Source organism: Camelus dromedarius, chromosome 29, assembly GCF_036321535.1.
Source record: "Camelus dromedarius isolate mCamDro1 chromosome 29, mCamDro1.pat, whole genome shotgun sequence".
In the NCBI taxonomy this organism is placed as follows: domain Eukaryota; kingdom Metazoa; phylum Chordata; class Mammalia; order Artiodactyla; family Camelidae; genus Camelus; species Camelus dromedarius.
In genome coordinates this window covers 16,410,057-16,427,290 of record NC_087464.1, presented here as the reverse complement: position 1 = coordinate 16,427,290, position 17,234 = coordinate 16,410,057, and the positions used below count along the sequence as shown (strand labels likewise).

Below are 17,234 nucleotides of genomic sequence, written 5' to 3'. Positions count from 1 at the left end.
AAAACTTTAAAACATTTACAAAAAAATACAAGGAATATCTCTCTAATTTTAGAATAGAGAAAGATTTCTTAACCAAGATGCCAAAAAATTCTAACTATGAAAGGAAAGATTTATAGGTTTCATTTAAATTAAGAGACTTATTTGTCAACACACTATAAAAAAATTGAGAGGAAAGAAGGCAGAAAATATTTACAATATATGTATCTAAAGAACTGCTGCCAAGAATACATAGAATGTCCTCAAATCCATCAAGAAAAAAATAAACAACTTTACCAGAACATGGGCAAGAGACACAAACATTTAATAAAAGAGAAAACACATATGGCCAATAGGCACTTGAAGAGTTGTTCAATTTCCATATTAATCAAGGAAATGAAAATGAAGACCATAATGAGACACTATAACATCTATGAGATTAACAAAAAATAAGAAATCTAACTATACCAAGTGTTGGAGAAGATATGGATCAATGAGATCTCATAAATATTGTTGGTGAGTGTGTAGATTGATTCAACTACTTTGAAATAATTTGGAATTATTGTGTACATTTGAGTATTCCTATACCCTATGACCCAATGACTCCCAGGTGGATAGCTGAGAGGACTCTTATACAAATGCACCAGGGGACATGAAAGTGTTCACAGATATATTGTGCAGAGTAGCAAAAGACTAGAACTGATACAATGTCCATTGGTAGGAGAATGAATGAATAAACTTGGGTATATTTACATGGTGGAATATTATATACCTCTGAAAATAAATGAACTCTAGCTCTAGGTGTTAAACAATAGGTATGAATCTGGACAGCATAATGCTGAGTGAATAAAGTACTCCTTAGATGACCACATAGAGTGCAATATACTTTTTTACAAGACTCTTAAACAAGGGAAATATATTGTTAAGGCAACCATATGTGTGATAAAACCATTTTTACAAAGGAAGGGCTATATAGATATAAAATCAAAAGCCCAGGCAACAGAAGAAAAAATAGGTAAACTGAACTACATCAAAATGAAAAAAATTCTGTGCATTAAATGACACAATCAACAGAGTGGAAAGGCAAGCCATGGGTTAGGAGAAAATTTTGCAAAGCATGTATTTGATAAGGGATTAATATGCAGAATATATAAAGAACTCGTACAATTCAACAACAAAAACCAACCAAATTAAAAAGTGGGCAAAGGACTTGACTAGACTTGTCTCCAGAGAAGATATTCAAATGGCCAACAAGTACATGAAAGGTGTTCAACATCACTAATCATTAGGGAAACGCAAATCAAAACCACAGTGATACCACCTCACACACAGTAGGATGGCTATTATCAAAAAAATAGAAAATAACAAGTGTTGGTGAGGATGTGGGGAAGTTGAAACCCTTGTAAACTACTGGTGGGAATGTGAAATGATGCAGCTGCTATGGAAAACAGTATGGTAGTTGCTCAAAAAAAAAAAAAAAAAAAACCCAGATCTACCATACGACCTAGCAATTCAACTTCTGAGTATATATCCAAAAGAACTGAAAGCGGGGGCTCAAAGAGATATGTGTATGTCCATGTTCATAGCAGCATTTTTCACAACAGCTAAAATTGCACTAGAAGCAACCCAAGTGTCTACTGATAATCTGAATGAGTAAACAAAAGGAGGACTATACATATAATGGAATATTAATCAGCCTTAAAAAGGAAGAAAATCCAGTCGCATGTTACAACATGTATGAGAAGATTATGCTAAGTGAAATAAGCCAGTGACGAAAGAACAAAAACGCTGTCTGACTCCCCTTACGTGAGGTATCTAGAGTAGTCAAAGTCATAGAAACAGAAAGTAGAATGGTGGTTGCCGGGACTGCAGGGGTGGGAATGGGAAGTTATTGTTTAATGGGTACAGAGTTTTAGTTCAGCAAGATGAAAAACATTTTGGAGATGGATGGTGGTGATGGTAGCACAGAAATATGAATGTTTTTAATGCCACTAAACTGTACACTTAAAAATGGCTAAGATGGGGGATGGTATAGCTCAGTGGTAGAGTGAGTGCTTAGACTGCACAAGGATCTGGGTTCAATCCCCAGTACCTACATGAAAAAAAAAATGGTTCAGATGTTAAATTTTATGTGATGTGTATTTTACCACAATTTAAAAAAATAAAAAATGAAAAGAGGCAAGGGAATAATAAGCACAAAATTCAAGATGGTGGTTACCTTTAGTTGTGGAAGGACAGAAATGGGAAAGGAGAGGCGCCAAATAGTTATCGGCACAATTCTAGTTGGGTGGTGGATTCATGGCAGTTCCTCATAGAAATGCAAACATTAACAAATCAAAATAAATAAAATGAAAGTGACCATGCATGGACTAAACAATGATAGAGTGTTCTTCTCTGAGAATTATAATCTAATTACATGCATTTAAGGACCAAAACGTAAAAATCATTTTTAAAATACTCTTTAAGCAAAGAGTCTATAAATCATTCATGATTTACTGTTAATATTTTTGCAGTCTTTGTATATGTATGTGTATACATATATATATTTGTGCTAAAATTGGAAAATTGAACACTCTTGTAACTTTATCTTTTACCTAACAGTACATTGATAACATTTTTGCACGTCATTGAATATTCTTTAAGAGTATTTTAAATATAGTCATAAAGTTCCATTGTATGGATATATCATAGTTTATTTAAATAAAAGACTATTGCTAGAATTTAAATTGCTCCTATAATTTCCCTATTATTAACATGATAGGTTTAATATCCTGGTAGCTTAATCTTTGCATCTGTTCTTTCCTCTGGAGAAATTCATGGACATGGAATGGTTGAGGCAAAGAGATAATAAAAAAGTCAAGACCTTTGATATAAAAAAAGGCCTGTGATCCTCAGGAAAGGTTTACCAAGGCTCATTCCCACAAATAAAATATACAAACAATACACAAGTCCTTTTTCTCATATCCTCATCAATTCATGAGCTTTATAAGTTTTTAAATCCCTCCTAAAAAATCTTATTTCCCTGATGTTTTAATTTGCATTTCCCTGGTTACAACTGAGATTGAATATTAAGATCTTTTTCATAGTTTAAAAAATTAACTAGTTTTTAATTGAAAGAGTAATTCATGTACATGGTAGAAATATCAAACAGCAATAAGATACACTACAGAACATAAGTCTCCTTCCTGCCCTGGAGCCCCAGTCCCCCTGAGGCAGCCACCATGATCTGTTTCTTGTTTCTCCTTCCAAAAATATTATGTACATAAACAAGCACATATGCAAGAAGAAATGTATTTATGTATATATATATTTGCCCTTTTAAAACATGATGAGTACATGTTTTTAGAGTGAAATACAAACCCCTCAGACCTCATCTGTACAGATGTCCCCAACAATCACCACACTCCGACTGCACTGGCCATCTTTGTGGCCCTTGGCACCCTAAGTTCTTTCCTGTTTTGAAGGCTTTTTTCTTGTGCCCCATTTCCTCAACTCAAATAGCACCTCTAGAGAAGTCTCCCCGACCACCTGTTCTAAAGCAGCCCCCCTGCACCCAACCATTCATTGTCACGTCTCTTTCTTGCATTTCTTTCATAGCATTTACAACCATCAGAAATGATCTCCTTTCTGGGTTGTTTTATTTATTCATTGCCTCTCTCCTCTACCAGTATGCAAGCTTCATGACAGCTTGGATCTAAGCTGTTCTGTTTACCTCTATTTCTCCAGTACCTAGGACAGTTCTCAGCACACAGCAAGTCTTCATTTAATATTTACTGAATGAGTGATTGTTAAGCACACTACTTTACTTTGCTGTTCTTACTTAACTGCAAGTGAGAGAGTTAAATATTGCATACACACACACCTATATATATTATGTATATATATGCTTCATTCTTTTTTATGGCTGCATAGTATTTCTTTGAATTGATGTTTCACAATTTATTAACCCAGTCCCCCACTGATGGACTGTTAGGTTGTTTCTAGTATTCTATTTCAAACAATGCCCAAATATGTGTTATTTCACACACAAAGGAATATATTCATAGAAATTGTTTGTTCCTAGAAACTGAATCCCTGGGAAATAAGAGTGATGTGTTTATGGCTTATTTTATTTTATGGAGATATAATTGACATTATATTAGTTTCAGCTGTTCAACATAATGATTCAACATTTGTATATATTTCAAAATGATCACAAGACGTCTAATTAGCATCCTTCACCATACATAGTTACAGATTTTTTTTCTTGTGATGAGAGCTTTTAAGATCTATGTCTTTGTAGTTTTAATAGCATTGTCAGGTGTCCTTTCAAAAAAGTAGCACCAATTCACACACATATTTTCCCCATAAATGTATGTGTCTATTTATTCATGTTGTATCCAAATCTGTATTATCAAATGTTCTGATCTTTACCAAACTAGGGGGAAATACAGATGAAAGCAAAAATTGGCTTTCACAGAAAATATAAGTGGCTTTTAAAACATGTTAAAAGATGCTTAACCACACTCAATGGTTTTATTTGCATATCTTTAATTATGAATGAGGATGAGCATCTTTTAACATGTTCACAGGCCATTTATAAAGCTAGAACAATTATTCTCTTACCTCCTTTTTTCATGCCATTGGCATGTCAGTGCAGAATTCAAAGAGGCAAATTTATTAAAGTTTTCTTTTACGGCTGAGACTTTAGGTTTTGTTTAGGAAAGCTATCCCACACTGAAATTATTAGGCCTTCTTCTGTTTTTTTTTTTTTTTTCCTGGTATTTTCACAGTACTTTAAATTTTTTATCCTTATTGGGATTCAGCTGTCCTGCCACCATTTATTGATCTGTCCTTCTCTTCCCTGCCAGGCAGCAATGGCACCTTTATCATATACTGGTGTTTCATATGCACACCTACACCCTCCCCATGGGAATGTGGAGTCACACATGAATGACTTGAGATTTTATTCTGGGGAAGCCTAAGAGTCTTGAGGCATATGGTATGTGGAGGAAAAAGAGGCAAGTCCCTTTGAGAGGACCGAGAAAGGAGTAGTTCTCAAAACTATGAAGAGGACAGAATCTGGGGCTCTTGGTGGGGGGACTCTTGCCCTCTATCGCCAGGGCATCAGGAAGATGGCAAGGCCTGAAGGCGTTAGAGCTTGGAAAACATACAACCTTACAAACTGAGATTGCTAAGCCCGATAGATCAAAAATAAATGGACTTACACAATAAAACTATGATTTAAAAAAATAAAAAATAAAAAAAAATGGACTTAACATTCAATTCAGGACATTTTTTTAAGAACAACAAAACAAATGTAAAAAAACAAAAGGAAGGAATGTGTAAAGCTAAAAAGATAAAATAATGAATTAGGAAAGAGGAAGATGCCAGAACTAATAAATACACCCAAAGAATGATTTTTGGAGAGAAAAAAATTAAAAACTGGTAAATAACAATGAAGAAAAAAATGGCAAAGCACACTCATAGCAAGATAGCATACTAAGATACTAATGAATAATTTTTGTCTGTTTCATCTGTTCTGGGCTGAGAGAGGTAAATTAAATTCTCCCATTTCTATTGCATTTCTAATATACACACATATGCTTGCGTGCGCACAATTTTTAATGACATTTCCCCTTTTTGCACCATTTCCACTCCCATTCCAACTCTTCTCTTCCCCACTCTTGTCCCCTGGTGCCCACTAATGTATTTAACTATGTGTCCTTGGTTACATACATCTCATCAAATGATATAATGTATTTAACTATGTGTCCTTGGTTACGTACGTCTCATTAAATGTGTTATGGTCTGAATTGTGTTCCCACCAAAGTTCCTATGTTGAAGTTCTAACCCCTAGAACCTCAGAATGTAACTGTATTTGGAGATCGGGTCTTTAAAGAGGTACTTAAGTTTAAAATGAGGTCTTTAGGGTTGGCCTGATGTCCTTCTAAGAAGAGAAAATTTAGACACAGATAAATACGTGCACAGAGAAAAGACCATGTGAAGATGCAGGGAGATGATGGCTATCTAGAAGTTAACGAAAGAGGACTCAGAAGAAACCAGCTCTGCTGACATCTTGATCTCAGACTTACTTCGAGCTTCCAGAACTGTGAGGAAATAAATGTCTGTTATTGAAGCTACCCACTCTTTGGTATTTTGTTATGGCAGCCCAGCAAACTAAGACATCCAGTGTTGGGATAGGGATATGTTTGTTTTTTTAATTTACATATATCATCTTAGATATAGACTCAATCTGTTTCTTTTTTTCCGCCTTAGGCAATTTCTAAAAATATTTTCCTTTCGCTTGTCATATTTTCTACAGTGGATTTGTGTACTGATTTTTCTGTTTTTTCTTATTGTGGTAAAACATATATGACAAAAAATTGACCATCTTAACCTTTTTTCAGTGTACAGGTTGGCAGCGTTGAGTACATTCACATTGCTGTGAGGCATCCATCTCCAAAACTTTTTTTTTTCCCAAACGGAAACTTTATACCCATTAAACAGCAACTTCTTATTCCTCCCTCCCCTCAGCCCCTGGCAACCACCATTCTATTTTCTGTCTCTATGAATTTGACTACAGGCACACTTGGAGATATTCGTTTGGTTCTAGACCACCACAATAAAGTGAACATCGCAGTAAAGTGAGTCACATGAATTTTTTGGTTTTCCAGTGCATATAAAAGTTATGTTTATACTATACCATAGTCTATTAAGTGTGCAATAGTTTTATGTCTAAAAAAAATCAATGTATCTACCTTCATTAAAAAACACTTTATTGCTGTAGGATGCTAAACATCATCCGAGTTGTCAGTGAGTGATAATCTTTCTGCTGGTGGAGGGTGTTGCCTCCACGTTGATGGCTGCTGACTGCTCAGGGTGGTGGCTGCTCAAGGGTAGGGTGGCTGTGGCAATGTCTTAAAATAAGATAGCAATGAAGTTTGCCACATCGATTGACCCTTCCTTTCACAAATAATTTCTCTGTAGCAGGCAATGCTGTTTGGCAGCATTTACCCACAGTAGAACTTGTTTCAAAATTGGAGTCAGTCCTCTCAAACCCTGACGCTGCTTTATCAACTAAGTTTATGCGATATTCTAAATCTTTTGTTGTCATTTCAACCATCTTCACAGCATCTTCACCACGAGTAGATTCCATCTCAAGAAGCCACTTTCTTTGCTCCTCCATAAAAAGCAGCTCCTCATCTATTAAAGTTTTATCATGAGATTGCAGCAATTCAGTCACATCTTCAGGCTCCACTTCTAATTCCAGTTCTCTTGCTATTTCTACCACATCTGCAGTGACTTTCTCCACAGAAGTCTGGAATTCCTCCAAATCATCCATAGAGGTTGGAATCAACTTCTTTCAAAATCCTGTTAATGTTGACATTTTGTCCTCTTCCCAAGAGTCATGAATATTCTTAACAGCATCTAGAATGGTGAATCCTTCCCAGAAGGTTTTCTACTTACTTTATCCTGATCCATCAGAGAAATCACCGTCTATGGCAGTCACAGCATTGTGAAATATATTTCTTAAATAACAAAACTTGAAAGTCAAATTACTCCTCGATCTATGGGTTACAGAATGGATGTTGTGTTAGCAGGCATGATCTTTGTACATCTCCATCAGAGCTCTTGGGTGACCAGATGCATTGTCAATGAGCAGTAATATTTTGAAAAGAATCTTTTCTTTCTTTCTTTCTTTCTTTTTCCTGAGCAACAGTGGGCTTAAAATATTCAATAAACCATGTTGGAAACACATGTGCTGTCATCCAAGCTTTCTGTTCCATTTATAACACTGGCAGAGTAGATTTAGCATGATTCTTAAGTGCCCCACAACTTCTAGAATGGTAAATGAGCATTGGCTTCAACTTAAAGTCACTAGCTGCACTAGCCCTAGCAAGAGAGTCAGCCTGTTCTTTGAAGCTTGACGCCAAGCACTGACTTCTCCTCTCCAGCTATGGAAGTCCTAGATGGCATCTTCTTCCAATAGAAGGCTGTTACATCTACATTAAACCCCTGTTGTTTAGTGTAGCCACTTTCATTAATTCATTTAATTACTTTTGCTCGATCTTCTGGACAACTTGCTGCAGCTGTACTTTGATGTCATGGAGATGGCTTCTTTCCTTAAACCTCTGGAACCAACCTCTGCTAGCTTCACACTTTTCTTCTGCAGCTTCCTCACCTCTCAGCCTTCATAAAATTGAAGCGAGTAGGGCCTTTCACTGGATTAGGTTTTGGCTTAAGGGAATGTTGTGACTGGTTTAATTTTCTATCCAGACAACTCAAACTTTCTCCATGTCAGCAGTAAGGCTGTTTCCCTTTCTTATCATTCAAGTGTTTACAGGAGTAGCACTTTTAATTTCCTTCAAGAGTTTTTCGCTTGCATTCACAACTTGGCTGACTGTGTGGTGCAAGAGGCCCAGCTTTCAGCCTGTCTCAGTTTTCCACATGCCCTCCTCACTGAGCTTAATTATTTCTAGTGGTTGATGTAAAGTGAGAGACATGGGACTCCTCCTTTCACTTAACACTTAGAGGCCATTGGAGGGTTATTAATTGGCTTAATTTTAATACTGTGTGTCTCAGGGAATATGGAGGCCTGAGGAGAGGGAGAGAAATGGGCCAACAGACATTAGTTGAGCTGTTCGCATTGTCATAACATTTATTGAGTTCACTGTCATCTGGGTGAGGTTTGTGGCACCCCCAAACAGTGACAATAGTAACATCAAAGATCACAGATCAACCCTCCTTTTCTTGGTGGGGATTGGGCATATGGTCCTGGTCCCTGTAATGTATAGAGGTAGAGAGAAAGGGCTCTTGTCCCCTTGGCATCATGTCTTTGGCACTAGCAGCTTCTAGTCTGCTGGTTCTATCCTTAAGTACTAGGACATGAGGGGGAAAAAAAAAAAAGGAAAAACGGAGGAAAAAAACCAAGAGAGGGAAGAAAAATCACAGATCATCATAACAAATATAGTACTAGTGGGAAAGTTTAAAATATTGTGAGAATTACCAAAATGTGACACAGAGACACGAAGTGAGCAAATGCTATTGGAAAAAAGGTGTCGATAGACTTGCTCAATGCAGGGTGGCCACAAACCTTCAACTTTAAAAAAAAAATGCAGTTAAGTGAAGTGCAATAAAAATGAAGTATGTCTGTACTCTAGGTACTTCATATAAGTGGAATCATATAACATTTGTCCTTCTGTGTTTGGCTTATTTCACTTAGCAAGTGTCTTCAAGGTTCATCTATGTTGTAGCGTTTACCAGTATTTCCTTCCTCTTTAAGGCTGAATAATATTCTACTGTATGTAAAAACCACATTTTGTTTATTCATTCATCCACTGATGGACATCTGGGTTGTTTACACCTTTAGGCTGTTGTGAATAATGCTGCTCTGAACATGGGTGTGTAAATATCTTTTTGAGATCCTGCTTTCAGTTCTTCTGGGTAAACACCCAGAAGTGGAACTGCTGGATCATACAGTAATTCTATTTTCAATTTTTTGAGGGACTTTCATACTGTTTCCCCCAGCGTCTGCACCATTTTACATTCCCACCAGCAATGCACAAGGGCTCCAATTTCTCTTCATTCTTTGCCAACACTTGTTAATTCTGTTTCTGCTTTTGTTTTCCATATAACAGTCATCTTCATAGGTGTGAAACGAGTTTGTCATTGCCCCGCCTTTGTCAGTCTTTCCTTGCTCTGGGCCCTACTTGAAACTGGCAATCTTCTGAGTTCCCCAGCAAACAGATCGCAGCAGTATTTCCAAGGGTGTTGCATGCTGACTCCAATACCTAAGAGGCCCTCCAAGCACTGTGCTCTTTCTCCTGTGCAAGCTGCAACAGTTTCCCTTTTACTTTAATAGAAATGTCTCGGAGTATCCAAGAGTACTAAATAAAAATTTCACCAATGCGGCAGACTTTTACATTTTTGTGGGCTTTATCTCTCACTCTTTGTCACATATGTGTCTTTTCTTTGTCACATATGTGTCTTACTAGGGCATTTAGGGTACTTGCCAATTTTTGCTCACCAGGTCCAATTAGGATGATGTCATCAATATAGTGGACTAACCTAATGTTCTGTAGGATAAGATGGCTGAGGTCCCTGTGATGTGTTTTGTGACAAAGAGCAAGAGAGATGTCATAGCCCAAGAGAAAAATTGTGACTGTGTACTGCTGTCCTTCCCACATAAAAGCAAGCATATTTTTATTTTTTCAACCAATGAGGATCAGGAAGAATGCATTCATTACCTCTACAGCAGCAAACGAAGTACCAGAGGCTGTGCTGAGCTGCTCAGAGTAGACACCACACCCGGCAGGATAACTGAGAGGAGGGTATGCCACGTGGGTCCTCCAGAAGCCCACGGTGAGATGGGATTAGGAGTGCAAGAGGTTTGTTGTGAGGTAACACCGGTGACAACTCAAAAGAAGAGGAAGCAGGACTGGGCAGGCAGAGCTTTCAGACCACAATGCAGATCTAACACCTGTGAACAGAAAGTAGGGGAGGAAGCAGGATGGGGCAGGGAGAGCCTCAGAGACTGAAGTTGATCTTACAAAGTCCACGCCAGCCCAACAGGAGTTTCAGAGCAAAAATCAGCTTCAACAAGGTTGAACAAAAGGCTAAACTGAACAAAGATATGATGGAAGCCAGCACCCTTGCACCCTCTAAGTGTCTGAGAGTGGCACTAGTCTCTGCAGTTCCTCCCAGGATGTGGTATTACTTCTGAGTTACTCTATTGTCTAGGAGATGAGGAGGCAGTTTCACAGGCTTTTGCTGGTTCTTCCCATCCCTGGTCCTCAGGGGCATGGCCCCTGGTCCCCAGGTCAGAAAACCAACATAAGGTTCCTGTTAGCTTCCAAGTAAATCTTTTCAAAATATTAATGTGGAAACTAGGGGAATTAGCACAGGGTCATTCCACAGTCCCACTGAATGGACAGAAAGATTGAGTTGGGTCAAAAGTCCATTTACTGCCTGACTTCCATCAGCCCATTCTGATAGGATTGCCATGATGGTTTCAGGTCCTTTGGTATTAGCTTCAGCAGAGACCCCATTACGGGTATCCATTATTCAACTCTATTCAACAGGTTTAAAGAACTGTTAAAGAACTGGATATCCCCTTATCCCAATGCATAGCTATTCAGTCAGTGGCCACAGATCCCTTTGCAGGACTGGCAGAATATTTATATATATACTTGTGGTGGTGCTTTGGGTATAATAAGAAAAATACTTAGTTTTTGTCCTGGTTCTTGGCACAAAGCTCCTAAAAACCTGGGAATTCCCTGAATGATAAGGGTGATAGGAGAATCATTTGTTCTCATGAGGTGAGTCTTAGTGCCCCTGAATAGCTTCAGGATAGAGGCTGGTCTCCAGAAAGACCAGGGCTTAATTAGAAACTTGGGACTTTTAGCCCCAGCTCCCGAACTCCAGGGAGGGGAGAAGGACTGGAGATTGAGTTAATCACCAATGGCCAGTGATTACATCAATCATGCCAATATAATGAAAGCTCCATAAAAACCCCTAAATGGTGGCGTTTGGAGAGCTTCCAGATTGATGAACACATCCATATGCTGGGAGGGTGGGACACCCCAACTCTAAAGGGAAAGAAGTGCTTGTGCTTGGGATCATTCCAGATCTTGCCCTGTGAGCCTCTTTATCTGGCTGTTCATTTGTATCCTTTATATTAACTGTAATAGTAAGTATAGCATTTTGCTGAGTTCTATGAGTCATTCTAGCAATTTAGTGAACCTGAGAGGAGGGGTTGTGGGAACCCCCGAACTTTGTAGCTAAGTCAGGGAGAACTGTAGGTAACTTGGGGGTCTGAAACTTGAGACTGGTGTCTGAAGTAGGACACAGATCTTAAACGTGGAGTTTGATACCAACTCCAGGTAGCTAATGTCTGATTTAAATTGGATTGTAAGACACTTGGTGGGTCTCAGAGAACTGGAGAAATGGTTGGTGTGATAAAAGACCTCTTATTGTTCCTCAAGGGGACTTGGCTCCCCCTTCAGTGAACTCTGAAAACTGACTCAGGTTTGGGTATTGACAAGGGACCATAATTATCCATAACACTGGATGACATCAGCCTTTAACTCACTAACTCTAAATAAATAAATAAATTTCCTTTTATTTGGGAGTCTAATTCCAGGGTCGAACTACTTATTTACTCTCATTAACCTCAGAGGGCATCTCAAGATACCAGTGGCCCTCTGCTTGCTTGCTCACTGCCTCTGCACCTAGTCAGATGGTGGGTTCTCAGGTCTTACATAGTAAATCCCTTCTAACATTGCCCTCTCTCTTGGAGTCTTGTAGTGTGTGTCAAGGAAGTTCTGGCATCTCCACATACTATTAAGACCAGCTCCAGGGAACCTTGCTAGAATATTGAAGGCCACATCACAGGTGAATGCCCCATGTCAATAAATTCTCTCCAATCCAGCTTTATGCTCCATCCCCCCTAGTCATTCACCTCAGATCCAGTGCCACATGGCTTCCCTTCACTCCAGATGGCACATGTTGACCAGGTCCTGTGATTCCTTGGGTGGGTAAGCTGATCCTCTGGGAGGAGGGACTGTAACTTCCTGCTCAGGTTGTGGTGAGTCCCGATTCTGACTGTGGGCCTGGAGGCAATGAGGGGTGAAAGAGGCAGATCTTAAGAAAAGCAAATGACATCTTGCAAGGCACCTGCTTCCAGTGAGGTCTTTGCACTGTCTCCAGATTAGGGGAGAGGCTGCTCCTGGCCAGGAGAATTCAGGGGAATTTGGGGGTTCAAGGTGTTCATGCTCATGCACCCACTGTCCCCACCCCAGAGACCCATGCTTTTCCTAGCAGGGCTCTGAATTTGACAGATCTAACACAGCTGCACAGTCAGCCTCCTCTGGCAGCACAGTCCCCCTTACAATCAGCTGCAGACCCTGACTTTCGAAAGTTTGCCCTGAAGCTGCAGGAGATAAGAGTCTCCTTAAAAACTGCCATTAAGCTCCCCATGGCTTTTACACATCTCAAGTTGGCTGTTAGCTACTCTAAGCCTATCATTTTCTTTTTGCAGGTTTCTTATGCTGTTCATAAAAGCCAGCCTACTCTACATTTCTTATAATTATCATTGCCCCCCTACAATCAAATGCTACCTTCCATTTTCCAGCTCAGTTTCACCTTCCACCTGCACCTCATCCCAATTAAGCACAGAAGAAAACTTTAGTATTTTGGATGCCCCATCATGCTAAGCGTTATCGCCACCCACTTGCCACTAGCCATACTGTCCCTACTGCCAGTCAGAACAACAGGTAATCCAATTTCACAATCCTATCCTGAATGTCTTCTTTTAAGGTGGTGCAGTGTAGCCTTGAGGTGAGGTGTTGGGGATTGTCTCTGCATAAAGTCAGCTGGAGCCCAAGCAGCTTGGCTAGGACAGGATAGGTCAAAGGCACTGGCGGCCAAGAGGCTCCGATGTGGCATTAAAAGATGTCAGATACAAAGGCACATCATAGATTTTCTTTCCACACTAGGTTTACTCCATTTGCATTTATTGATGTAATGTGATGGATAGATTTAGTTCTCATTCTGGCATCTTGTTTTATGTTCTGCTTTCCCTCTTGAGTGCTTCCTTTGTTTTGCATCTTTTGCTCTGTGGTGTGCATGTGTTTTCTTCAGGCTATTTCACTGCATTGGCAGCAATTTAGCACACGATTTCTTCTGGAACCACCAGACTTTGTCAGGACGAGATGTGTCAGATATGCTAAGATGTGATCTTACGCATAAAAGCTAAGAGTCCACATGCACAAGCACTCCTGGTTTGTTTTACTGGTTACGTATTTGTGCCCGACAGAAATTCTGATGAATTCCATTTTGCTTTTCCATTACATGCACAGCTTTAGTGAGGACACTCCTAAAAGTGCTTCCGTTTCAGGTTAATGAGGACCAAATCTTCTGCTTACAACTTTCCCTGTTTGATAAGTGGAGGAATTTTCTACACATAAGTTTCTGGCTCCTTAGTTTCCCACCTTGTCCCTCCTACCCTCCCCGCACCATCTGAGCGCCAGGCACTGCAGGGCACATTTCTACTGTGATGTGACCCCCGTGCTCTGCTCCTCTATGTCACACACTTTGTGCCCTACACCAGATGAGTCATCACAGAGGGTGGTAGGGCTCTCCTACACCAGGCTGGCTGGCAAAAACCGAATTATAAGTAGGAAGGACTATAGACCACATAAATCTATTCTGTAAAACCCAAACTATACGTATCTCATGTCAGCTTTCCCCCACTCAGATTCACTCCAACATCATCTGACATGAAGCAAAGGACAATTAGGGCAAGAAGAGATAGTGGTCTTAACTGACTGAACCAAAACTGCGTTACCTATGAAAATTTTACGAAAGCATATGCCCATGTGAACACACTGTTAGGGCCCTTCAACCCTGTCCTTAAAAGGGACCATGGAACTGATGGGTCCAAAGCTTAAACTGTCTCCATGTTGCACCTTATGGTTTATAATTTAGTATAGAGACATCATTAACCCACAAATAGGTGTAAGAAAGTCCAACAAAGTTGTTTTTTTCCCCCAAATGATTGATGCTTTTTAGGAAATACCAAAATTTTCAAAAGAAAAAATGTTCTTGTTCTTTTTTGTTCCCTGTCTTGCTGATGCCTGGTCTGCCTATTGTGCTGATGGGGTGAGGTGAGAGCCCAATAAGCAGAAGATCACTCTTATAAGAAAGGATTCAGAGCAGTGCTGTCTGATAGAACTTTCTGCAATGATGGGAATGTTCTGTTTCGGCACTGTCCAACATGGTAGCCACTGGCCACATGTTGCTAGCCATTGAGCCCTTGAAACGGCGCTAGTGAGACTGAAGAATAGACTTTTAAATTTTATTTAGGTTTAATTAAAATGTGAATTTAAATAGCCATATCAGGCTGGTAGGTTTCCATAGGCTCCAGATCTTCCCTTCCCATAAAAGGCAGGGAAGATCTGGAGCCATTTGAGCGGGAAGAAGACAAAGAAAGGGGAAGGAGGAGGTGGCGTGCCAGCCTTGTGGCTGTGACCAGCCTGGGGAGTTTTTTGGTTTGTTTGGGCTTTTTTTAACCATTTTATTGAGGTATGATTGACACACAAAAAGCTGAACATACTTAAGATATACAACTTGATGGATTTGGAGGTAAGTACATACCAGTGAAGCCATTGCTACAGTCTATGCTATAAACATAGTTTATCATCTCCAAAAGTTTCCCCAAGTCTTCTTTCTTTTGTGTCTGTGTGTAAGAACACTTAACATAAGATCTACCCTCTTAGTAAATGTTTAAGTATATAATACAATACTGTTAACTATAGGCACTCTGCTATACAGTAGATCTCTAGGTCTTATTCATCTTGTAAACCTGAAACTGTGTCCTGTGACTACTATCTCTCCATTTTCCCTCCCCCCAACCCCTGGCAACCAGCATTCCACTATCTGCTTCTATGAGCTTTACTAGTTTCGATTCTTCATGTAAATGAAATCACGCAGTATTTGTCTCTCTGCGTCTGGCTTCTTTCACTTTCAGGTTCACCCATGTTGTTGCAAATGACAAGGTTTCCTTCTTTTTTAAGCCTGAATAATATTCCGTTGTATACATATACCACATTTTCTTTTTCCATTCATCCATTGACAGACATTTAGGTTGCGCCCATGTCTTGGCTACTGTGAATAATGCTGCAAGGAACATGGGGGTGCACATATCCCTTTGATATCCTGATTTCAAATCCCTCGGATATATACCCAGAAGTGAGAGTGCTGGATCATTTGGTAGTCTTATTTTTAATTTCTTGAGAAAATCCCATGGTGTTTTCCATAGTGGCTGCACCCATTTACATTCCCGTCCATGCTGTACAAGGGTTCCCCTTTCTCAATATCTTTGCTAAAACATCGTTTTTTTGGACAATAGTCATTACAGTTGTGACATGATATCTCATTGTGGTTTTGGTTTGCATTTCCCTGATGATTAGTGATGCTTAGCAGCTTTTCAGATACCTGTTGGCCATGTTTATGTCTCCTTTGGTGAAATATCTATTCAGTTCCTTTGCCTATTTTTTGATTGTAGTGTTTTGTTGTTGTTGTTGTTGTTGTTTGTTTTTTCTATTGAGTTATGAGAGTTTCTTCTATCAGCCTGGGGAGTTTTGAAAAGACAGAGCCAAAGGGCAGTTCTGCCCAGAGGGGCTTCCCACTAAGGCTTTTCTATGTCCCTCTTTCTCAGAAGTTAGGGAGCAGCCAGGTAGGACAGACAGATAGGTGTGGGGCTGACTAATCCATTAGGCACAATGCCTAAGACATCAGAAAATATTTTAGCTATTTTTTAAATTAGAAGGGAAAAAAGGCCAAAGAAAATGTCATAATATATATTAATATATTCATCTTTATGTCAACCCAGTCATAAAATATAATCTAAAAACATTTTTATGGGGGAGGGAGGGAGCCCTTGAAAACAAAAATGACTAAACCCCACAAAAGTCAGAATGTGTGGGAGGAGGGGGGCTTCTTCAGCTCATCTTGGGCTCCCAGGTATCTACCTGGCCACCTCCCCTTTGAAGGCTGCCCCAGAGGCCACACCTGACTTCACTAATGGGCTCCGTCTGCCCCAGGACTTGGCACAAATAAGTCAAATAGGAGAACCAAGGCTCTCCAACAATCCCGGGGTCAGAACAGACCCCTGCACCCAGGCCTGGAAAATGCGTCCCTATAATGTTACATACTTGGGCAAAGGACAGTAGGGAGCTGGGGAGGGGTCCAAGAACTGTGCGAATGCTCCGTTCTAGAGTGAGTTTATTAAGTCTTTACAACCCCTCTGATACTGACCCCGTTTTACAGAGGAGGAGGCACGGGCTCAGAAGGGTTGAGGAACTTGTCCAAACTCACACAGCTGGGATTCAAACTTTGGTAGGCTGTTGATCTGACACCCAAGCCCAGGCTCCTTCGTTACAGACTCCTGGAACCCTTCCCTCAGCCACTGTGCGACCAAGCGCGGGGGTGGGGTGGGGGGTGCATAAAGAGCAGCTCTGTACTTACCACCCGGCCGTCTCTGAAGGCTGTTCCCTTTTTTGCATTCTTGCTCTGGAAACCCATCCTTCAGAGCTGATCCTATAGGCTCTCTGGGCCTTAATTTCCCCTTTGTGCGTGTGTGGGGCATGGGTCTTCCTCTAGTAACAAGGAAAGGGGAGCGAAAAGAGAAGGGCGTGGCTCCCCACCCCACGCCCACCCCACGCCCACCCCACGCCCATCCCACGCCCCGGGCTAAGGCCCCAGCCGGGTCTTCC

The 17,234-nt window shown here is 40.1% G+C and overlaps 1 long non-coding RNA gene and 1 other non-coding gene across 13 annotated transcripts in view; one reads left to right on the top strand and one right to left on the bottom strand.

Annotated features, from left to right (window-relative positions):
• The window catches only part of LOC105094680 (uncharacterized), a 47,264-nt gene that overhangs the window by 29,289 nt on the left and 741 nt on the right, over positions 1-17,234 (bottom strand). For 9 of the 12 annotated variants that reach the window (XR_010378279.1, XR_004132945.2, XR_010378273.1 and 6 more), the window contains exons 1-3: positions 16,987-17,165; positions 12,419-12,569; positions 10,206-10,438 (exon numbers count right to left, since the gene is read on the bottom strand). This is a non-coding gene — a long non-coding RNA (uncharacterized LOC105094680). Of the gene's footprint in view, positions 1-10,205; positions 10,439-12,418; positions 12,570-16,986; positions 17,166-17,234 lie in introns of those variants that run through there. The other 3 variants (XR_004132936.2, XR_010378274.1, XR_010378282.1) reach the window with 2 other exon arrangements.
• On the top strand, positions 8,700-8,848 carry LOC116149445 (small nucleolar RNA SNORA57). Its single transcript, XR_004133057.1, has one exon. It is a non-coding gene; the product is annotated as a small nucleolar RNA SNORA57 (small nucleolar RNA).